Source organism: Trichechus manatus, unplaced genomic scaffold (genome assembly GCF_000243295.1).
Source record: "Trichechus manatus latirostris isolate Lorelei unplaced genomic scaffold, TriManLat1.0 scaffold00153, whole genome shotgun sequence".
NCBI lineage: Eukaryota > Metazoa > Chordata > Mammalia > Sirenia > Trichechidae > Trichechus > Trichechus manatus.
The window spans coordinates 3,744,420-3,768,645 of NW_004444089.1; positions in this window are offsets into that span (position 1 = coordinate 3,744,420).

Here is a 24,226-nt window from a genome sequence, read left to right on the forward strand (position 1 = left end):
CAAACCACTGGCTTTGATAAAGTTGCGACACAGTTAGCAATTAAGAAATAATAATAAAATTATGCATTTGCTCCTATATTAGGCAAAAACACAAGAGGAAATACATAAATTTTAACCCAAAGAGAATCAGGCGTTTCTCTTGATTTTGACAACATGGTCCATGTAATTTATTAAATAAAACTGTATAGCACTTTTCTTTGTAGAAGTTTTTTGTGGCTTTCCATGAAGTTTCAGAGTTGTCAGGAGTTTATTATAGGTCACTGTGAAACAATACTTAAAAGTTATTTAACCAAAGCTCTTAAAGTAAAAAAACTTTAGGTTTTTTTTTTTTTTAGAAAGCCATGCTGGTTTGGTTTTTGACTCAGGAATCTTATTCTAATGAGAGGCCAAACCTTTGCCTTTGAGGCAGATTTCACAAAGAATAAATTAACCCTTGAACTCAGAAGTTAAAGAAAATTTTGTTACTTTAACAGCAAGAAACCCAGTTCTTTGTTTTATATTTTATTTAATGTTAAAGCTCCTAGAAATCTCATAAATTAAACCATTAGTCAGACAGATAAAACTTTTGACCATATCAAATAAATTTCTTTTTAATAAACCTCTTGAACATTGTCTTTGTTGCATATCTCTTATACATTCTTTTAAAATGGCAAAAATAAACAGACTCATTGGCAAACATATATGTATATATATTATATATATTCTTTCTCTTGTACAATAAAAAGCAGAAGTATATAAGCTTAAATTATGACAAATATCTGTTAATTTAACATCAGTAAGTTACCTAAAAGGTCTTAGAAATTATTTTAAGCCTGTATACCATAAAACGTAACTGTTGTTGAAAGAAAGTCTGTTTAAACATTTAACTTTTACTACTTCCCATATTTTCCCAATGTAATTTTAACTTTTAAAGATTTGTCAACTGACCTTGGAAATCACAGTCTCTTGTCAACTGACCAATTCATTGATGTGGATATAACCTTAAATTGTCTGGCTAGGGTTGGATACAAGAGGACTTGTTTACAATTCTTTTATGATTGGGATCAACCCAATTTCTGATAACTATAGTAAAACAGCAATTTTTCTTATCTGCCTTTTGTGTTAAAAGGGTCTCCACCTAGTTGGAAAGGATATTCCAAAAGCTTCCCTGGGCTATATGACATTGGAGACTGGGGGCTAGGGAACTCTGATGTTGTCCTGCCCTGTCTATTTTTTGACTCATGGTAGAAGAGAAGAATAGGCCCTTTTGATTCATTTACATATGCTTAAACTGATTTAGGCATTTTGCACTACCCAGCATATGCCAAAGCTCTTTAGCAATTTTGTAAATGAACCTATCAATTCTTGGCTAGTGAGACTGTGGGTTCGAGGAAGGGAGGGTCTTCCAAATTCATTTACATATGTTTAAATTGATCTAGGCATTTCTAAAGGCAAAAGATAACTAATTTCTTTCCCTTTTATTCTCTTGGAAAGCAGTTTTGCTTTCTCTTTATCTCAACCTTTTGTCTATCCATTAAATACCAAAGCCCTTTCGCAATTTTTTTCTAGGCTTGCCTCCTTTTTCATACTCTGGAACTGTTAGTTTTACTTTAAGACAAAATTATCCTTTTTCTTTAAATAAAACACATTTAATATAATACCTAGCTTAAGTTACTTAGAAAGGCTTTGCTTTTATGATTGACTGAAACATAAAATTTTTCAGTATAGCTACTAGAATCTAAACCATAAGACATGAGACGCAGTTTTTCTTGGATGAGGAAAGAACTGAGGTTATAAGACAGCCTTACAAAAAAAAGAACAGCAATTCTCAGCCACAGCCTTCAGCCTGATACAAGATAGAGGCTTAGATACAATGCTTTAGACCAGAAGCAAGCTCTCAGAACAAAAGGAGACAGAAAGACCACATAAACTCACTGAACAATACCACACAAAACAACAATAAGTGGGTTCTAGTTGTGTAAAGTGTATATAGCAGTTTTTGGTAAGATTGGCTCAATTCAATGGAAATAACAGGTTTTAGATAAAACTTACTAACTTGCTAGAGCGTCAGATGGAGGAATATTATCGTGATTCTTTATTGAGAAACTGTGTCATAAAACAAGTATGGAGCTACCACTTCTCCCTGCGAATTTTATCAAACAGATCAGGAGCTGCCACCTCTCCCTGCAAATTTGGCGAAACAGTGCACTATTTTCCAGAGTTTTCTGAGCCACAAAAAGAAATCTGACGAGGAACACCATGGTATTTGGACAGTGTTTCACTTAGAACAATGTGTATATTTGTTGTGAGAGAGTTTGCTTGTGTGTGGCAGGCAACCTACTGTTCTAGCCTGTCTTGTGACCACCTTGTCCTGTCACGGGAGTCTTTAACACTTGTGATGAGTTCCGGTGACCACCCTGATGGCTTTTACTGGTCGACCCGTGCCTGAATTTTTGCGGCTTATAGTGGCTCAGAGCTCTTTGAAAATAGAATTACCTCTTTAATGTTTCAAATGCCCGAATCCGGACCTAAATTGAAGTTCACCAAGATTACTAGATACTACTCTTAAACAAATGATCAAACAAAAATCTAAGAAAGATTCTCCTTAATCAGACAACCAGTTTTGCAAACAAATATGCTGAACAAAAGAAAACATGAGGAAAAAAACAAAAAGAATAAGCAAAGTTTCATTTTCTGAGAGCACTCATCCCATCGATGTTGAAGGGATGTCGAGTGTGAATGCTTGAGTCCAGGAGATAGCACCTCCCTTTTTGCTGGCTTCTGCTCAGTAGTCCAGGTCTCCTTGAGGTCGACTGGATTTGTGGTTTTAGAATCCCTGCAGCAACTACATCATTAATTCTTGTAGGGAGAAAACAGAACAAAGTTTAGTAAAGCAAAAAGAAAGGTTTTATTCAGCATATGTTTAAAGAAAAGTAGGAAAGGGACAAGCATGCTGCTAGAGCCATGTCTGTCTGAGCCTCTGTTCCCAATTCTTAAGAAGGATGCATCTTAGCAGGCTTCATTTCAGGATCTCTTGAACGTTCCCCATTCTCTAGATATGGACACTTACACAACCTAATCCGGTGCACCAATTTAACAGGTACCTGAGCCTTTTATGCCCTCAGCAGTCAATATTTCCCGCTTCTTGGGACTCTTCTAAGGCCTTACTCAGGCACTTACCAAACAACCCAGGCATGTTTCGTGTCTCTCACAGAGCCATTGTTTGGGTACCGGGGGGGTCATCTTTCAGACCTGCTGCAAGGTCTCCAGGAGAAATCTCCTGGTGGTACCAGACATCGGGGCCAGTCTGTTTTCTGATCTCCCTCAGGAACCGAGCAGATGGCTTCTGGCTGGCTCGCCAGAAATGTTACCAGGTGGAAACCCCAGGTTCTTGCTTGACGTGACTTGTATTGGCCAATAAATGAGAGGCCGAGGTGGGAGAAGAGGAAAGGCACCTTTACTTTGTTGTACAAGGAAATGGAGTCAGTCAGAGCTGCTGCTGCCAAGACTGCTCACCAAGGGCCGGCAGGCAAGTTACTTTTAAAGGGATTTACAAGCATACAAGTTACGTCAGCAACATTCTTAATCATGCTACGCAGGCGCAGTAGGGTTTACATATAACCTTCAAGCAAAACCTGGGTAGTGGGGAGCCCAGCAAAGGAAACGATTTTTTAATACAACACTGTAGGGGAGGAGGCCAGGTAAAGAATACAGCACTGTGGGAACTCTCTCACTCTTACAGATTGTTTTTTATCCATTTCAATTCTGGAGAAAGGGGTGTCAGAATCTCCAAATGTGATTGTGGATTTATCTGTTTCTCCATTTAGCTTTGTCAGATTTTGCTTCATGTATTTCCTTCATGCAGTTTTTGCCTCAAGCGCTGATATTAAGTGCATTCCCACTTAGGATTATTATGTCTTCTCCATAAATTGACCTTTTTACCTTTGTTAATTCTTCTTGTCTTGAAGACACTTTTTACTGATATTAATGTAACCATACCAGTTCTCTTATAATTACTGTTTGCATGGTATATATCATTATACTTTCAACCTATTGTTTGTAAACTGCATCTCCTGTAGATAGCCTGCATTTGAGTCTGCCTTTTTGTTTTGTTTAAACCTGCATGATAATCTCTGCTTTGAGTGGGGTGTTTGGTACTTTTACATTTATTATTATTTATATAGTTGGACATAAGTCTGCCATTTTGCTGTATGTTTTATATTTGTCTGATCTTTTACTCTTTATCCTTTCCTTTACTGCCTTCTTTGATGTTCCTCAAGTATCATTTTAAGATTCCATTTTAAATTCCCTATTGGCTTTTTAAGCTGTTCCACTTTGTACTTTTTTTTTTTAGCGATTGTTCTAGGGATTACAGTATTTGTCGTTAGCTTTCACAGTTTATTTAGCATTAACGTTATGCTACTTCATGTAAAATGAAAGAACCTAATAGAGTATAATTACATTTAACCTTTGTGCTATTGGAGTATTATATTTTACTTCAATACAGTGTTACTTTTGTTTTAAATAGTTACGGTTTAATAAAGCGTTGAAGAGAAGCAGTAAAAAGCCAGTCTTTTATATATACAGGGAGCCCTGGTGGTGCAGTGATTAAAGTACTTGGCTGCTAACCAAAAGACCGGCAGTTCTAACCTATCAGCCACTCCAAAGGAGAAGGATGTGGCAGTCTGCTGTAAAGATTTACAGCCTTGGAAATCCTCTGGGGTCGCTATGAGTCAGAATTGACTCGACAGCAGTGGGTTTGGGGTGGTTGGTTTATATGTTGTTGTCAGGGGCTGTCAAGTTGGATCTGACTCATAGCGACCATATGTACAACGGAACGAAACACTGCCCAGTCCTGTGCCACTCTCACAATTGTTATGCTTGAGCCCATTGTTGCAGCCACTGTGTCAGTCCATCTCATTGAGGCTCTTCCTCCTTTTCCCTGACGCTCTACTTTTACCAAGCATAATGTCCTTCTCCAGGGACTAGTCAGTCCCTCTTGAAAACATGTCCAAAGTATGTGAGACAAAGTCTCGCCATTCTAGCTTCTAGGGAGCATTCTGGTTGTACTTCTTCCAAGACAGATTTGTTCGTTCTTTTGACAGTCCATGGTATATGGTCTGTCAACACCACAATTCAAAGGCGTCAATTCTTCTTTGGTCTTCCTTATACATTGTCCAGTTTTCACATGCATATAAGGAGATTGATAACACCATGGCTTGGGTCAAGTGCACCTTAATCTTCAAGGTGACATCTTTGCTTTTTAACACTTCAAAGAGGTCTTTTGTAGCAGATTTGCTCAATACAATGTGTCTTTTAATTTCTTGACTGCTGCCTCCATGGGTGTTGATTGTGGATGCAAGTAAAATGAAATCCTTCACAACTTCAGTCTTTTCTCTGTTTTATCATGATGTTGCTTATTGGTTCAGTTGTGAGGATTTTTGTTTTCTTGATGTTGAGGTGTAATCCATACCGAAGGCTGTAGTCTTTGATCTTCATCAGTATGCTTCAAGTCCTCTTTCAGCAAGTAAGGTTGTGTCATCTGCATAACACAGGTTATTAATGAGTCTTCCTCCAATCCTGATGCTACGTTCTTCTTCATATAGTCCAGCTTCTTGGATTATTTGCTCAGCATACACATTGAATAAGTATGGTGAAAGGATACAACCCTGACACACACGTTTCCTGACTTTAAACCACACAGTATCTCCTTGTTCTGTTTGAACAACTGTCTCTTGATCTATGTGCAGATTCCTCAGGAGCACAATTAAGTGTTCTGGAATTCCCATTCTTTGCAACGTTATCCATAATTTGTTATGATGCACACAGTCGAATGCCTTAACCTACTCAATAAAACACAAGTAAACATCTTTCAGGTATTCTCTGCTTTCCACTAGAATCCTTCTGAAATCAGTATTGATATCCCTTGTTTGCACTTCCTCTTCTGAATCCAACTTGAATTTCTGGCAGTTCCCTGTTGATGTACTGCTGCAGTTGCTTTTGAATGATCTTCAGCAAAATTTTACTTGTGTGTGATTTTAATGATATTGTTCAATAATTTCTGCATTTGGCTTTCTTTGGAATAGGCATAAGGTTTATAGGTTTATATATACCCACATATTTACCCTTTTCAGGTTTTCTTCATATATGTGTGTGTGTGTGTGTGTGTGTGTGTGTGTATATATTTATTTGGCTGATCCAAGTTTCATCTGCTGTTATTTCCCTTCAGCCTGAACTTCCCCTCACATTGCATGATGTACAAGTCTAGTGATCAAGTGTCTCAGCTTTCCCTTGTTTGAGTATGTCTTTATTTTACTCTTATTTTTCAAGAATATTTTTGAGAAATGCAGAATTCTGAGTTGACAGTCTTTTTCTTTAATCACGTTTGTCTTCTGGTCTCTGTTGTTTCTGACAAGAAGTCAGCCTTTCTGTCACATTACATGTAATGTGTTTATTTTTTCTTTTGCTGCTTTGAAGGTGTTCTCTTTAATTTTCAACAGTTTGATGTGTAGTTTTTTTTTTTTTAGTTGATTGTGCTTGGAGTTTGCTGAGTTATTTAATTTGTAAATTGATATTTCTAAGCAAACTTGGGACATTTTAGCCATTATTAAAAAAATACTTTTTCTGCACCATTTTCTCTCTCTTGTCCTGAGATTCTAGTTACATATATTACTCTGCTTAAAATTCTTTGTAGGTTTCTGAGTCTGTTATTTTTTTTCAATTTTTTCCCTTTGTTCTTCAGATTGGATGATTTCCACTGATCTTTGAGGTCACTGACAGTTTTTTTGTTTTTTCTAACATGATGCTAAGCTCATTTTCAAATTATGTATTGTTCAGTTTTAGAATTAGATTTGATTCTTTTTTTTAACCATTTCCATTTATCTGCTGAGATTCCTCATTGTGACCATGTTTTCCTTTAAGTCTTTGAACATGTTTGTAATAATTGCTTTTATAGTCTTTGTTAATTCCATTGTCTGGATTATTTAACAGTCTATCTATTGACTGTTTTTTTCCCCCTTGACAGTGGTTCACATTTCCTGTTTTCATGTTTAGAGTATTTTAGTTGTATAGTGGACATTGTAGATAATACATGATATCATCTCTTTCTCTTTGTTTTGCTCTGAAGAGTATTTACTTTTTGTTGAACAGTTAAATTACTGACTGATTATCTTGAGCTTGCAGAGGCTCAGTCTTACACTGTGTTAAAGGTGTTGTCTGTTAAGCTGGAAATGATTACTAAATCCCTCTATTTGGCTAGATTTGAACTTCAAGCTTTGCAGTGGGCAGCTGCTAAACTCTGCTGAGTCCTTTCAGCTTTGCAGTTGTTTTCCACTGGGCTTCTTGGAATCTTTCTTGAGATATGCAGTTCAGGAATCAACAAAGAATTTGAAGGAATTTATATTAGTTTTTGAGGCTTTCCTGCTGCGGCTCTTTCCAGAATTTCCCCCCTGAATTTCTAGCCACTCTGTAGCGTTGAACGCCAATAAAACTGTGATTTTCAGCTTGAGTTCTGCCTGCCTTGTGTAGCTAGCTGCATTCCAAGAGTGTCCTCATGGGAAAAGCTGTATAGATGTGAATGCCCGCTAGGGCACCTCTGTTCTTTCAGTGGTCAGGTCTTCAGTTTCTGCCTGCTCTTGGTTGCTTTCCTCTGCCTTCAAATCATTTGAAAAGTATTTTGTCCAGGGTTTATAATTGTTAGCTGTGGAAGGTCAGTGTGATGAGTTGGGTGACAGCTATTCCACCATTATCAGAGCTTCTCTTAAACTCATTTCCACTCATTTCAAATTGATCCTTGAACACAGTTGCTGACTTAACATATACCTTGTTTTAGGTTTCCATGTTTTGAGAATTAGATAGGAGTTAGAGTAAGTTGCTTTGGTTACATACACTTGGACTGAATAGTTAGTTATTTAATGGAAAGCCGGGAGCTAAAGAATGTTTATAAAGGGTGGTGAAAGGGACAACCATGTTTCTACTGTTGTCTCTTTTCCCCATTGTCTTTGACTTTTACTTCTTTCTGTGTTTTACTCTGAGGAAAAAGTACTAAACTGTAAATGTCTGAACTGCTTTTGTCTGAAAATGCATGCTCGTGATTGTGGTAGTGCTATAAATGGTTCCCTAGGACCAGCTCAGGCCTGAAGGACCCTTTAGGATATTCTATAAACATTTGACTTGATGTCTCTGACTTAAGCTAAACTGATTAAAACAGATTTATGTCCAAGAGGGAGCTAGGTGAATTGATTTTACAGATAGCACATAAATCTAATAGATTTATTGTTTTGTAGTCCTTGCACAAGTCTTAACACATGAGTGTAGTCTAAATGCATTTATTAAGTGTGTTGATATTGTTCTCTTGAATTTGGAGAGTGCCTATTTTGTTGTTTTAATATAAATAGCACTGTAAGAAGGGAGATTTTAAAATTTGAACTTACTCCTTTAGAAAATAAATGCATTAAAAAGTAATGTTTTTTATTTAAATCCTTAGTATTTTTGTGAATGGAAGGAAAGCTAGGTGGATCATAGCCCCATTATGTTGTATTTGACTTTTCTGTTTAATTGAGGATTATGTGAGGTAGAGAGGAGACAGGCAGAACCATTCAGTCTTTTCTGTAGCAGTCTAACCTGGAATTACATTTCCATGTCTGTCAGTTAGGGTTTGTTTAGAAAGAGGCAAAACCATTTTGAGTGGTATGAGGGATTGGTTGTAGTGATTGATTCTCACCAGTTGTAGGAGCTGGTCATGCACTCTTGTGTCTGATGCGAGGCATGCAGTCAGGAGGCCGGCAGTTGGGAAGGGAAGACAGGCGTAAAGTATGGGAGAGCACTGTTAAACGGGAACCTCCAAGGAAGATTTGAAACTCATGAAGATGAGCTGGAGCCCATTTGCATGAACTTGAGCCTGCATTGTGCTCTCACAGCTTCTAAGCCTGCAGCTTTGATGATGTGGGTAACCTGTGCTAGGCAGAGGTGGTGCCCTACACCATGGAGCTGTTTACAGACTTGTTCCAGGATTATTTGGAGAAGCTAAAGAAGGAGATCCAACAAGAGCTGGAGGAGCTGTGGGTCTGGTTGCTGCCTTAAGGAGGTCTGGTATGAGCTGGAGGAGCTGTGGGCCTAGCAGTTATCCCTTGCTGACAAAGTTGAGCAAAAACAACCCTAACAGCAACAGTGCCAGACTTTACGAACATAAACATGACTGCTGCTTCACTTTTGCCACCCACATTTCATGAGAATTTCTTTTGAGGCCAACTCTAACCCACAGCCATGCAGGGAAGGGGATTTTGGGAAATGTGGTTGCAGCCTGGCTAAGGTGAAGCTATTACAGTCCACCGCTTGTCGACTTGGCGTGTACATGCCTTTTTGAACTATATCTAACCTACAAATAAAGACAATTGAAAAATCATATTTCTGCTGAACATAATAACACCACTATTCCTTGTTCAATTGATAACGCACGAGCCCTCACCTTAAAAGAGGATATAAACTTCCTTTATTCATCTTTGGTTGATGTTCATTTCTGTAAAGTAAATCCTGGGGTCTGAGATTAGCTACTATTAGATGGTTGGAGAATGGGAGATGAAAAACAAATTGGTTAATATATACACAAGTTTTTTTATACCAAAATAAGGAAATTTCTTATCTTTTATACCAAAAGTAAGAAATACTCTTAACTGTTAGAGTTCTCATTAATACAACTGGTCATGCCGTTGTAGCTGGTATCTGTGATTACCACCATTCCACATTGTCTCTGTCCTTGGCAAGCACCTCCACTGGTTGTGGTTTCTGGCCTGGTGGGGTGACCTGAACTTTCATTTCTTAAGGGTCTAGGCCACTAGTCCTGCCTGGATTGCTTCCACTGACTTTAATCACGGTACCTGGGAGTACCAAATGGGGTCCCAGAGGGGACTCTTGCATTCCACACATTATTCTTCTCACCCGCATTGTGTGTTAGCAACCTGTAGTTGCTCGATAGTTAGATCTGTCACCACAGTCATTCTGTAACTCCCTTGTTTGCCTGTTGAGTCATTGGCATGGAGAGCCCAAAGTGACTGGGTGGCAGTTTCCCCTTCTAGTTTAACGGAACCACTGCTGTGTCCCTTGGTGGAAACATATCTCTCATGGGAACTGAATGGCTAGATTAGCAGAACCTAAAGTTGCAAGGATGAGAAGCAAAAAGGAAAAAAAAATTAAGATGAAAGAAATAACAGCATACTTATATGCTGATGGAAATGATCTAGAAGAGGGAAAAATGGATGAAGGCAGGAAAGAGACCCTAGAATTGCTAGAGTAATGTCCTTGACTAAGCACGGGTTGGCTTTTTCCAGTAGAAGGGTTGCGTTATTTAGGAGCCCTGACGATTGTTGTAAGAGGAAGAGATGGCAAGTTATACGGGCCTATGATGGGTAGGTGGGTAGATGATATGGTGTGTTGTATGTCAGTGAATTAGGATGCAGAGTCACCAATTGAGAGAGAACATGAGTTAATATAAATTAATATAGTTACTTTTCATAATACTTGGAGAGTTATTAAAGGTACCTATACACAAATATTTACTTACCAGAATCAACTCAACGGCAACAGGTTTTTTTTTTTGTTAAAGAAGGGTAATATATCCAGGAAAGTGCAGGTTATTTTCCTCATTTATTCTTCTGTGTTTAGTAGATTAATGGACAGGTGGCTGTGAGCAGTTGAGTTTAGTTCTGGGTCTGATGTGTGTCTTGGATTTTTTTGTTTGCCTAAAATTAATTTTAAATCAAATAAAATACTGAGAATGAGTAACGTCTTTTTTTTCACAAAGGGAAATACTACAGTGTCTTTGCATGTCACGACTACTCTGACTCTGGAGGTTACAGGGTGGTGATTAGGAGGGTGAGCTTGGATGCAGACTGCCTGGGTTTAAATCTCAGCTCTGCTGCTGACTTACCATGTGTTTCAGTTAGTTATTGCTCTGTAACACCCTCCCCCCCAAAGAAAGAAAGAAACAATACAACAACAAAACAACTCCTGAGTATCTATTATTGATCGTGAATCTGTGGATCAGCTGGGTGGCTTTGATCGTCTGGGCTAAATTTGCCTGATATCAGCTGGGCTGATTTTCTCTAGGCTCTTTCATAAGTGGGCAGCTGGCACATTGGCCGGGGCCCGGCTCCTCTAGGTGGCTTCTCACATTCCTTGGTGGTTGGCTGGCTGTCTGCCATGACGATGGGGCTGACTGAGGCACACTGTCTCTTATCATTCATCAGACTAGCCTGGGCTTGTTCACATGGTGGTGGCAAGATTCCAGGAGAAGGAGTGGAAGCTCGCAAGGTCTCTTAAGGTCTAGGCTTGGAACTGGTGCGATGTCATTTCTGCCACGTTCTGTTGGCTAAGGCAAGTCGTGAGGCCAAGATTCAACCTGTGGGGAAATCAGCTTGGCCCGCTTAACCAGCTGCTAACCAAAAAGGTCAGCAGTTTGAATCCACCAGCTGCTCCTTGGAAACCCTATCGGGGGCAGTTCTGTTCTGTCCTGTAGTGTCACTATGAGTGGGAATCGACTCCACAGCAGTGGGCTCAGTTTGGTTTGGTTTTCTTGATGGGAAGGAGCTGCAGTGTTATATTGCAAGGGGTATAGATGCAGGGAAGGATAGAGAATTGGGGCCATTTTTATAATTATTTTACCACACAATGTGCCCTTGCTTAAGACTCTTTGGATCTGTTTCCTAAATTGTACAAATGGTGAGAACAATGACACTTGCTTAAAGATGATTTTAAAGATTACATAAAATAATCTATGTGAAGTACTCATGATAGTGTCTGATGTCTGTTATTAAATTCTCAGGAAATGTTATATTTTTACTCAGTAGGTGTTTTGTATCTGTGACTAAACCCTCATCAGGATCCAGTGATAGCGCAGTTATTTCCTCATAGCTGAGGAAACAGACTGAGTTGTTTAAGTTACAGATGTGCTGAAGTTGGTGGTAGACCCAACATTGGAACCATGAGTTTTTTTTTGGTGGTTGTTTGCTTTGAAAATCTAATTCTTTTCTGTGAGAGCTAGTACAGTGATTAAAAATGTGGGCTCTGGAGCTAGACTTACTGTGCCTGAATCCTTAGCTCTTATTAGTTTAGGTCTGTCATCTCTTTTGAGTTAATTTTTGCATATGGTGTGGGGTAGGGGATGAAAATTAATCCTTTCGCATGTAGATAACCTGTTCTAGCACCATTGTTGAAATGACCATTTTTTTCCCCATTTAATTGGCTTGGCATCCTTGTCAAAATTCAGTTGACCGTCATTGTGAGGGCTTATTTCTAGACTTTCAATTCTATTCCATTGATCTATGTATCAAGCCAGAACTACACTGCCTTGATTAATGTAGCTTTGTAGTAAGTTTTGAAATCAGAAGGTGTGAGTCCTCCAACTTTGTTATCTTTTTCAAGATTGTTGGGACTGTTCTGGATCCTTGAATTTTCATATGAACTTTAGGATCAGCTTGTTACTTTCTGCAAAGGAATCAGCTGGGATTCACATTGGATTTTAATAGTTTACTCATCTGTCTCTTGAATATTTATCTAGTGACTGATTTCTTATAATAATCCTGTGAAGTAGACATACTAGATGTTACCGTGCTTATTTTACAGATGTGGAAGCATTCCAGATGGTTAAGTGAGTTGTCCAAGTCCACAAAACCCCTTTGACTTTTGACTTCAGCTGTCGGGTTCTTTTCACTGTACCTACTCACTCACGTGGCTTATCTTCCCATCTCTTCCTCCAGGAAGCTTATTAGAGGCCTTGTGAGTGTTTCTCTAAGACAGTTATTATTCAGCGTTCTCCACTACAGATTGATTTGGCTTAATGGATTTGTCCCTATTTTTTTTCTATTGATGTATATACAAAATAAATGCACAAGCTGTAAGTGGGCAGCTTTGTGAATCCCCACAAACTAACCATTCCCATTTAACCATCATCCAGAAACAGAATATTGCCAACACCCGCGAAGCCTCGTTTGTGTCCTCTTCCAGCTCTTAGTCCCCGAAGGATAGCCGTTAGCCTCGTGTCTAACATCATATGTAAGTTTGGCCTATTTTTGAACTTTGTTTATGTGCACCCATACTGTGTTTAGTTTTTTGTGCCTGACTTACTTTGCTGAACATGTTTTTGAGTTTCATCCATATTGTTGCATGTGGTAGAATAAGCAGAGGTACTCCCATACTTTTATTACTAAATTCCTATATGTTATTTTTATTTATTCATTCAAATAATTGAGTTAATCGCTTAATTATATTATCCAAAGCTGAATTGAGATTTGTGGGGGCGAGAAGTTTGATAAGATGGGTAGGGAGATGCCTGGTAGACAAAGGTGATGAACTGAGCTGCTATGACAATTCATTACACAAAGCGTGTGTATGGAATCATTAGGAGTAGATAGCTGCTTCAGGAACTGACTGCACTTGATTACTTTGTACTGTTTCTGTAGTTTTTAGTTCTTTGTAACATTTTTGTAAGAAATATGGTGAGAAAACCTCTATACTTTAAAGATATTTATGAACTTTCATTTATCATGGTGTAATGAAAAAAGCGTGGGCTTTAGGATTAAGTCTGGCATTGAGTTCCAGTTTTATCAGTTACAAGTGTTAGGACCCTGTGGGTGGTAGACGTGTTGCTTCTCTTAGCCTGTGAGCATGGGCATCATTTTTGTCATTATTTCTTCACATATTGTTTCTGGACTAGGGATTTTTGTTCCTTGACACTTCAAGTATCCACATGGATATTCTGGGCACTCTGATCTTGTATAAGTGGAGATACTCTAGTATTTTATAAGTTTTAACATTTGCACTTTACTTCTGAAACACACTGTTTATCAAATTAAAGAGTTTTCTTCTCTCCCTGATTTGCTCTAAGGGATTTAAATCAGGAATAGTAAGTGGTTAAATTTAATTTAGATGATCCTATGCTTTTTCTCCCTTTTTCCTATGAATGTACCGTAGATTCTGTACAGTTGGTCTATTTGCCTCTCCTCACTAGTACCACACTGCCTTAATCACTATAGCTTTTACCAGTCTGACTCTCTGGTAGGGAAAATCCCCCCATCTTATTTTTCATAGGTGTCTTGGTTCTTCGCGTGTTTATATAACTTCACAATGTACTTGCTAAGGTTTTTGAAGTGCCCTGTGGAATTTACAGATCTATAGAATAATTTAGGGGAGAATCGACAACTTTATGATATGGATATAGTATAATATCTATCTAATCATTTAGATTTTTTAAAATGTTTTTTAGTAAAGTGTTAATTTTCTCCGTATAGGTCTTAGACATCTTAGGCTAGATTTAGAAATGTAACTTATAGTATGTTTTTTAATTTCAAGTTATATTTTTAGCTGGTTTGGCTGGTGTAGGGAAATGCAATACGGTAGATTTTTTGCATACTAGTGACGCAGTGGTTAAGCACTCAATTGCTAACCAAAAGGTCTGTGGTTTGAACCTACCACCTACCAGCTGCTCTGCGGGAGAAAAGACCTGGTGATCTGCTCCCGTAAAGATTTACAATTCTGCTCTGTCATGTAGGGTCACTATGAGTCGGAATGGACTCCACGGCACACAGCAACAAAAGTATTCAGCTTGCTAAGCTCTTATTTTCCCAGTACTTTTAATACTGTGATAAATCTTACATTATTAGGGTAAATATAACTTGATTGTGATATAGCTACATTGTCCAGTATAGTGACCATTAACCACACATAGGAATTTATATTTAATTTTAAAATTCAATAAAATAAAAAATCAAGTTCCTTAGTTCTACTAGCCACATTTCAAACACTGATGTGGCTAGTGGATATCATATTGGATAGTACAAATTAAAGAACATTTCTGTCATTGTGGAAAGTTATATTGGATTCCACTGTGAACGAGCTATCTTTTTAAATACATTGCTGGAATTCTTTGGCTAATTCATCTATGTATGTTTGTTCATGAGTATTTTTTCTCTATAATTTTCTGGTTTTCATATCATATTTTTACTAGTTTCATAGGAAAAAAAGGGGAAATACTCTTTGTTTCTGTTCTGTGGAAGACTTTGTCTAAGATGTCATTTTCTTTAAAAGTCTGTAAAAACTCATCTAGCCTGATGTTTCTTGGTGGGAAAATTTTAACTCAATTTCTTTAATTACTGGTCTATTTCAGATTTTCTCTTTATTCTTGAATAAGTTTTTGATACTTCCATTTTTCTAAGAATTTATATCATCTGAGTTTTCCGATTTATTGGTATAAAGCAGAAATCTTCAGATTATGACCCTCAGGCTGCCTGCTTCTTTTGTTAATAAAGTCTTATTGGCATACAACCACACCCATTCTTATTGTCTGTGGTTGCTTAAAGGGCAGAGTTGAGTAGCTGTGACAGTGAAGGCAAGAGCCTCAAGCCAAAATCATTTACTATCTGGTCCTTGAAGAAAAAGTCTGCCAGTCCCTGGCATGAAGTATTCTTAAGAGCTCGGCTGCTAACCCAAAGGTCGGCAGTTTGAATCTACCAGCTGCGCTTTGGAAACTCTATGGGACAGTTCTCCTGTGTCCTTTAGGGTTGCTATTAGTCGGAATCGACTTGACAGCAACGGGTTTTTTAATCTCTGAAGGGAGGCTTGGTGGTGCAGTTGGTTAAAGTGCTCGGCTGCTAACCTAAAGGCTGGCAGTTTGAACCCACCAAAGGAATTTCAATATCTGAATTCAGTGGAGCACTGTCTCCCTCATGGTGGTTGATTTCCTTATGTGTTTGGTGGTCCCTGAGTAGGGCTTGTGTTTTGTTGAGCTTAATATGTGGAAAAATTGGGGGCCAAATTGAAGGTTTTTTTTACCTTCCGAGAACAGGTTGTTGTCTAGCTGAGACCCTAGCCGGGTCAGGGTTTAGAGGAGACAAGTCAGTTCAGCGGCCCTCTAGTAGCTGGTATCATGCTGCTGTGGGGTGTGCCCTGGCACCTCTGTGTACCTGCTGCTCGTGCTCAGGTCTCAACTCCTGTCATTTCTGTGGGGATGGAGGAGTGGGGAGTGTGGGAGTGGGGGTGGGACGTGAAAGGTCCTTGTAGGTTTTCCTTACTTTCTATGAGCTCAGCCGTGTGTTGACAGTTTTCTGTTTGGTCTGTTGGGCTCTTCACAATGTCCTAAAAATACCAGTTTCCATGGAGTCGACTCTGACTTGTGATGACCTCACACGTGTCAGAGTAGAACCGTGCTCCATAGGGTTTCCAGTGACCGACTTTTTGAAAGTTGTCACCAGGCCTTTCTTTGAGGTGCCTCTGGGTGGACTCGAACCTGCAAACTTTTGGTTAGCAGCTGAGTGTATTACTGTTTGCACCACCCAGGGACTAGTCTCTGTATGCTGAATGTGGACGTTCAGTTCTTCTAAGCTGTATTTGTTGTGCTAGTCACTGCTTCTGTTAATATTTAGTTACGTTCATCCCCCAATCCCACCCCGTTTGGACGGTCATTGTTTTGTGAGTCCCAGGAATTACTTTTCATAGTAGCCTACTTTAGTTTAGGGACACATATCTCTCCATATCCCATTGAGAGTACTAATGAAAAAAAAAAATTTAAAGTTTTCTTTTGTGCCCTTCTGTGTTAAATGTTTTATTTGGCCTGGTTGCTCTGATTCTCTGTTTGTGCTCTTCTTTTGGACTGTTGGAGTCTCCTGATATGCTTGTTGATTTATGCTTATGCAATTATATTTACGAATGGAATTCTAAATTAGTCACTATTGGTGGCTGATGTGGGCTTCGTTGGCATTTGTACAGGTTATGATCATTTTCTCCACGTGAATCCTCCTGAAGGTGTGGGTCGCTGTAGTTCTCTGTGGGGGTCACTCCTGGGGTGGTAGATGGACTGAGACAGGCTTCAAAGTAGGATTCTTTTTAGGGTGTGTGAGCTGGGAGCATAATGGCAGGGCTTGTGTCTTCCATGAACAAGACCAAGGGCGTTTGGGTCACAAACCCTAACTTGACTTACCTTGCAGTTCATGCCAAATAAGGAAAGCTCAGGCACAAGCTCTTTGACCATTTTGTTTTGGTTTCTGGTGAACTTTGTAAATTCTGTTGTTTGCTCCCGTCAGCCTCTTGCAGTGGCGTTGGATTCTCTGAGCTGAGGTTAACAGGAATTAGGAAAGGGGTTGCTGTGGAGGGAGAGTGTATTATTGGAGGATTTTTGTTGGTTGGTTAGTTGTAATGACCCAAAGTTAGGGATCATCACCCGTCTGTCAGAGTGTCGTACTGGGATGGTGTTCGTGTTGCTATGAGGCTGGAATCTTTGTCATCAGTATTTCAAATACCAGCAGGGTGACCTATGGTGGATAGGTTTCAGCAGAGCTTCCAGATTAAGACACACTAGGAAGAACGCCCGGGTGATCTACTTCCAAAAATTAGCCAGTGAAGTCCCTGTGGATCACAACAGAATATTTTGTCCAAGATAGTCCTGGAAGATGAGCCCCCTAGGTTGAAAAGCACTCAGAATGCACAGTGTCTGCAACAGTGGACTCGAGCATATCAAGGATTGTGAGGATGGCGCAGGACTGGGTAGCGTTTTATTCTGTAGTACATGAGGTCACCGTGAGTCGACAACCGACAATAACTAGGGAGCTTCCTCTTCATGTCTTCCATCTTGCTCTTTGCCTAGGTCTGTTTACCTGCTGTTTAAAGTAGAACTTTATCTCAGCCTATCAGGTAAACCCATTGCTGTTGGTGGATTCCGACTCATAGTGACCCTATAGGACTTTATGGGAGCCCTGGTGGTGCAGTGGTTAAGCACTGTATGGCAGTTAGAACCCACCAGCTGCTCCACGGGAGAAAGATGTGGCAGCCTGCTTCTGTAAAGATTACAGCCTTGGAAATCCTATGGGGCAGCTCTACTCTGTCCTGTCGGTTTGCAGTGAGTCAGAACGACTCCACGGCAATGGGTTAGGTTTTTGGCTTTGGAATCTTTATGGAGCAGACTGCTACATCCTTCTCCCGTGGAATAACTGGTGGGTTTGAACTGCTGACCTTTCCGTTAGCAGCCAGTTGCTTAACCCCTGTGCCACCAGGGCCCTCGAACATCAGTAGTCCCTGGCAGAATGAGCTGGGGGAAGGTGGTGGGGATTCAGTGTGAGCGGCTAATGCTGGCGCAGCTGCCAAGTTGCTTTACTCCCCCTAGCTTCTTACTGGTCCTTGGCCCCCTCTGGGTCCCGCGCCCCCTCCTCAGCCTGGTGGGTTCTTCTGAGTTTCGGGTGGTTTACAGACTTGGTGAGGGAGGCCAGCTTTGCTCGTGTTGACATTCAGCATCATCATCTTCTGGTCTTCTGACTGCTCCATTTTTTCCTTAGTTTTGTGTTTGGCCTTGTCAGTGGAATTGGGGAAAGAGGAGAAATAAATGTTATGCTGTAGCTGACCATTGTAAAATCAGAATTTCTATTGAAAAAGATAAAAAAAAAAAAATCTGTCTTTTTCCTCTGAAGTTTATTCTCTTATCTTCAGGTTGAAAAGTTTTCTTAACTAGGGATAAGATTTCGATGATTTTACATTTTATTAATTAATTCTAGTTTATGCGGAATCACGCTTTCTTTCCTCTTTCTCCCTCCCCAACTCCCCCCCTTTTTTGTTTTGTTTTTGGTGTGCCTGATAAGGTGGAAATCGTAAGTTTTTTGTTGTAAAAAAATAATTTTACTCTCTTAATTCTACTCTTGTCCCCACTCACCGTTTACTTTGTTTTTTTGTTGTTGGGTTGAGAGGTGGTTGAGATACTGTAATTGCTCAAGCCCGAGTTTCGTAAACTGGGTTTCAGTTAGAGTGGAAAACAAATCTCAGAATGAATCACAAACAGTAAGCATATTGTTTAATGAGACTTTTGTTTCTGTGGACTTACGTTCTGGGTTGTGTTTGCAGTAAAAAAAGTTTGAAAGTCGTTGTCCTAGCTCTAAGCAGTGGGTTGTAACCCCTTGTCTCCCCCAACGAATCCAGTCTTTAAAGGAGATCTTGGGTAAAGCTGAGCTACTCTAATTGAAAGCCGGGGGCAACCTGCCCCTGCCCTGAAGCGCTGGAGGCGCCACCGAATGTGTTTAACAGAGGGGGTGGGCCAGTCCCGTGGTCTCAGGCTTCTCCTCAGCACCTCTGCTTTTTTTATAAAAAAATCTGTTTTGTAACTTAGAATTTGATGGAAGATTTTGTTTGAAAAGAGGCCTCAGCTGCTAGAGTGTTTGTTAGACAGTCGAAGCTTTGGGACTGAGTTAACCCTTGTCTTTAAGTAAACCAACATAATACTGACAACATTTGGGTTATTTTTTTCTTTTTTAATTATTGCACTTAATCTTTAGTTTTACCTCTTGCTTTTCTAGAATGAAATATAATGGCAGGCAGCGTGTCATCATCCTGTGCATTTTTGGCATGTTTTCAGTCTTTCTGGATTTTTCTGTTCTTTGCCCTGTCACCAGGGAAGAAAGGGTCAAGGTGCTGAAGTACACAGTCCAGCTTGCACATGTCTGGGAGGATCCCCTAGCAGTGTGCAGTCAGAGGCTCCCAAATGTGCTCTTAGGGGCTCATTTTTTTTTAATGGAGGCAAAAGAAATACCTAACAGTTTTTACTTAGGTACAAAGAGCTTAGTAAGTATTTATGGTGTAAGAACTATGCATGCATTGAAATAAAGGTCTTTCTTTTTATTCTTAACAAGCATTACTCATGGGATGCATGTGCCTGTACAAGCTGGGCATGCCCAGGTCCTCCGGTCTTGGAGTCAGACTGAACACCACCACCCTGGAAACCCATTCCACATGGGTTTCTGTGCAGTACTTTGTTTTTTTCACAGCTACTGCCCCAAGACCCAGTTTCTCAAAGACATGGTGCCCTGAGAATATAGAATGTAGAATGAGCTCATGTTGAAACTATAGACTACCTTGAGCTAGTAGTTCACCTGGCATCCGACAGATCTTGAGAATTGCTGTGTTTTCCTTGAAAATACAAAATATCCCACAATGCCTTGTGAGTTTGCTGCTGTGTTTGGGGTGTCTCGAGATGTCGTGGTACACAGTTTGGGAACGGTAGATGTAGTGCTTTATATAGTTTATACAGTGATTAAGCGGGTAGATCCTATGTACATTTTATAGAAAATGGAGCTGTCTTTGTAGAAGCTGTAGGTATTTGTGTAAAGCTGCTCTACTGAGCTCTTCTACTTATCTGCATTTCAGAAAGCAACCTGTATTTTTAAAGTTCATTTCCAATTGGTGTTTTCTTTTATTATAGTTCATTTCCTGTGAAATTTTACTCTTTTAGGGGAAGAAAGTTTTATTTTTTATCTTTGCCAGGGTGTTGAAAACAAGTATCTTCTTTCAAAGTGAAAGATAGCAAAACCATTTTCTGTACTGAAGTTCTATCCATTGCTAGTTGGTTTTCCTGGGAAAAATGTGGAAAAAAGAGATAAATTAATTTGCAAATGAGTTATTGCATTGAGTAATTACATTAATGGATCTGTGAAGAACAGATCATATTTAATATCGTTGGAGAGCTGAATAATAAGAATTCCAGATAACTAGAAGTATATAACAAGATAATAGAATTATAGAGTCTTAGACCTGGAAGAGACGTAAAGTGGGATGAAAATGGAGATGAGGGTTGTGTCATCTAATTGAATTCTTCTGTATCTTTTAGAAGCTTGCAATGGGAGGTGAGTAGTAGAAAAGCGGCAGAAGAGGGGAGACAGAGAAATAGGAGAGAGGTATTGATGGATTGTGTGATTGTGTGAGTGTTAAAGGCAAAGTTGCCTTTGAGAGTTTAGAGTATTTGCATTCTTTGCTTCTGTAAGAGTACATAACCTTAAATATATCTGTTGCCCTGTCTTCCTTTAAATTCAGTTTTGAGAAACCATGATTATAGGGAACAGCTTGAAGGATAGCACTTCATACAGCCTATATATAGAGCATTGATTTGTTTTCTTTCTTTAAGGATTGCTTTTCAAAATTACTTTAGAACAGATACTTTGAAATAACAAATCTATAAGAGAATTATCTTTTTTTTCCATCCCAAGCTCAAATCATGTCTATATTCAGTTTGTACATATTTACAATAGTAGTAATAATTTTATGTTCTGTCTTTCTGTTAATTTAATTCTGCACATATTTTTCAATTTTTTTTTAAGTCTCCCTGCCAAAGGTGCTTTTTTTCGCTGTGTATTGTGGTGGTGCTTGCTTCACAGAAGTGTGATCCTTATACCCACGAGTATGCACACCATATACCCTTGAGCAAAATGCTTTTCCCACTCCTCAGCACATTACTATAGGTTGGCTGATACTGATCCAACCTTTTCTTTGTAATGGCTGCATAATATTCCCTGGTATGGATTTACCACACTTCATTTAGCTATTCTCTTGTTGATGTCATTTAGGGTTTTCCCAGGTCTTTTCATTATAAATAATGCTGAAATAAATAATCTTGTACATTTATGTTGACGTTTTTATTTGAGAGAGAGTTGGAAAAGAGGCATTGTTGGGTTGAAGGGAACGTGTCATTACAGCTTAATAGATATTATTAACACATTTCGGAAAGGTGCTAATCCACATTTCCAACAACATCTGACAGAATCAATGGTTTTCAAATTGTTCCCTGGAGACCCTGTTAACAAGATGTTGGGGTACCCATCACCCAGTTCAGCCAAAACAATGCTCTTTTAACCTGTTCAACACATTGGACTGGTTAGAAGAATGCGTTTTGTGATGAAAATGGGTTTGAAGAATCATTGCTTTGCATAGCTTAGATTTTTCTCCTCGATCTAACTGAACATTGATGTCACAGGCTTTTTGAATACATTGTTTTGGCTCCTCATTCCTGTAGAATTGTTTTTACTGAATCATTGTTTATTACCTGTTACCTGTTGCTGTCCAGTTGATACCAACTCATAGCAACCCTATAGGACAGAGTAGAATTGCCCCATAGGGTTTCCAAGGAGCAGCTGGTGGATTCGAACTGCCAGCCTTTTGATGACCAGCCGAGCTCTTAACCAATGTGCCACCAGGGTTAGGGTTAAGGTTAGGGTTAAATTGTACATTGGCTTGCATTGGGGATAAAAAGGAGTAACTAAAACTCAGTTTTATGCTTATTCTAGGTATGTTGCAAGATTGTCACTTACATCACTCACTGTTCCTTCAGTGAGGGCTCAAGTGTCGGGAAAAGCATCACTTTCCCTGAGCAACTGAAGTTTTTAACTCTTGGACAGTGTTAGTCCTGTAGTTGATATTACTGTTTCTCTTGGTTGCGTCATGCCCTTGGCAGATAGATGGTTTGTTAGTGACTTATTGATTATGTACCAGAAGTTAAAAAACCCAGACATTAGGTGTGCTTCTATGGCAGCTGCCAGTCACGTGACCAAGAAAGCAGCCGTGGTGAGGTTCCAGCTTTGCCATCCAGGAGCTTTCTGATGCCAGCAAGCCCACTAACTTCCCTTGACATGGGCTCTTCATTTGTCAAATAGGGATAATAATAAAATGGGAGCTGACACTTTTACAAACTCATCCTTCAACAAATTCAGTGACTGGTTTCATAGTCTTTTAATGGGTTTCTTGATGAGAGCCACCCCTCTCCCCCGAAAAAGAAGGTATCAAAGTGCAACCATTTGAGAGTGAATGTGTGGGAGCTAAGAAAATTTTGGCTCAAATTTGGAGTTTGCAGATGTTTTTTAACCCACTTAAAATATTGAAAGCAGTGTTCCTCAACTTTCTTTTTGGAGTTATGAGTCCTCTGAAGAATATATTGTAAACTTTGGACCTTCTACCCAGAAAGATGTACATTTTCACATACATGCAGACCTTCTGAACCTGTTTATGGGTTCCTAGTATGAAGCTTCAAAAGAGCCCCAGTGGCACAGTGATTAAGTGCTTGGCTGCTAACTGAAAGATTGGCGGTTCAAACCCACCGATGCAAACCCATCAGCTGCTTTTTGGGAGAAAGACGTGGCAGTCTGCTTCTGTAAAGATTACAGCCTTGGAAACCCTGTGGGGCAGTTTTGCTCTGTCCTGTAGGGTTGCTGTGAGTTGGAATTGACTCAATGGCAACGAGTTTGTTTGTTTGTTTGTTTTTATGAAACTTAAGAGTTGAAGAACTGATCCAGAACAGATGTTGTCAAAGTGGAGGGGGAGGAGGGGATTTTGCCTTGCAGGGGACATTTGGCAGTATCTGGAGACAGTTTTGGTTGTCACAGCTTTGTGGGGGTGCTACTGGCATCTAGTGGGCAGAGGCCAGGGATTGCCGCTAAACATTCCAATGCACAAGGCCCCCTCCCCTCCCCACCCTCACCCTGCCCATAACAAGGAATTTTAAGCAAAAATGTCAAGGTCAAGAAGCCCTGATGTAGAGGAAGAGATGGACTGAATCTGTTTCAAAAATCCTTCATAAATACAGCTGTTCTCCTGTGGGCTTCTTTGAGGAGAACTGGTTTAGATCAAGGTTACAGTCTCTGGGCCTTTGTTCTTGCTCCCAGTCTGTCTGGAATATTCTTCCATCAGGTGTTTGCACGGTTTATTCTCTCCCCATTTTCAGGTTTGTGTTCAGCTGTTACCTCATCAGAGACCCTGTTTGTGTCTGCGATCTCAGACTGTTCCCTTCCGTGGTTCACCGTTTGCTTTTCTAACGCTTTCACATCACCTGCCGTGCACTTACGTGTGTCTGCCTCTAACTGTGATGGAAGCTTCGTGAGAGCAGGAGCTCGTCTCTCCTCACTGCTGGCCCCAGTGGCTGACAGTGCCCCGGCTGTAATAGGTGCCAATCAATATTTTTTGTTGGAAGAAAGAATGCCATGAGCCTATGTTTTGGTGAGTTTGATTGTGATGTTGATTTTGGCACAGCCCTTTGTTTTCGAGAACAAACTTGCAGATGGTAAAATTGACAACCTTTTGTGAAAACTAAGGCCCCTTACCTAGGCTGTCACCTGCGTGTAGCGTAGGCTAAGAATACATCACAAGATAAAGCCAGGATTTTTAAAATATGCATTAGTTCTTGGGCTGCTGTAGACTATGAGTCAAATCCCTGAAGTTGTATTCTGTACTGCTTTTCACACCCATGAGAGCTAGGACCTAAAATGGTACTTAAAAATACAGAATCTGAAACACCTCCCCAAAGTGAGTCAGAATTTCTGTAGGAGGGACTAGGACATCTTTTTAAAAAACAAACAAAAACAAGCATCCATGTTTGGGCAACGTTGCCACACACCAGCGTTGGTTTTAGCCAGAAAGAATTTAAGGTAGTTGTTGGCCGTTATCTGTGATAGCCACGGAGGAA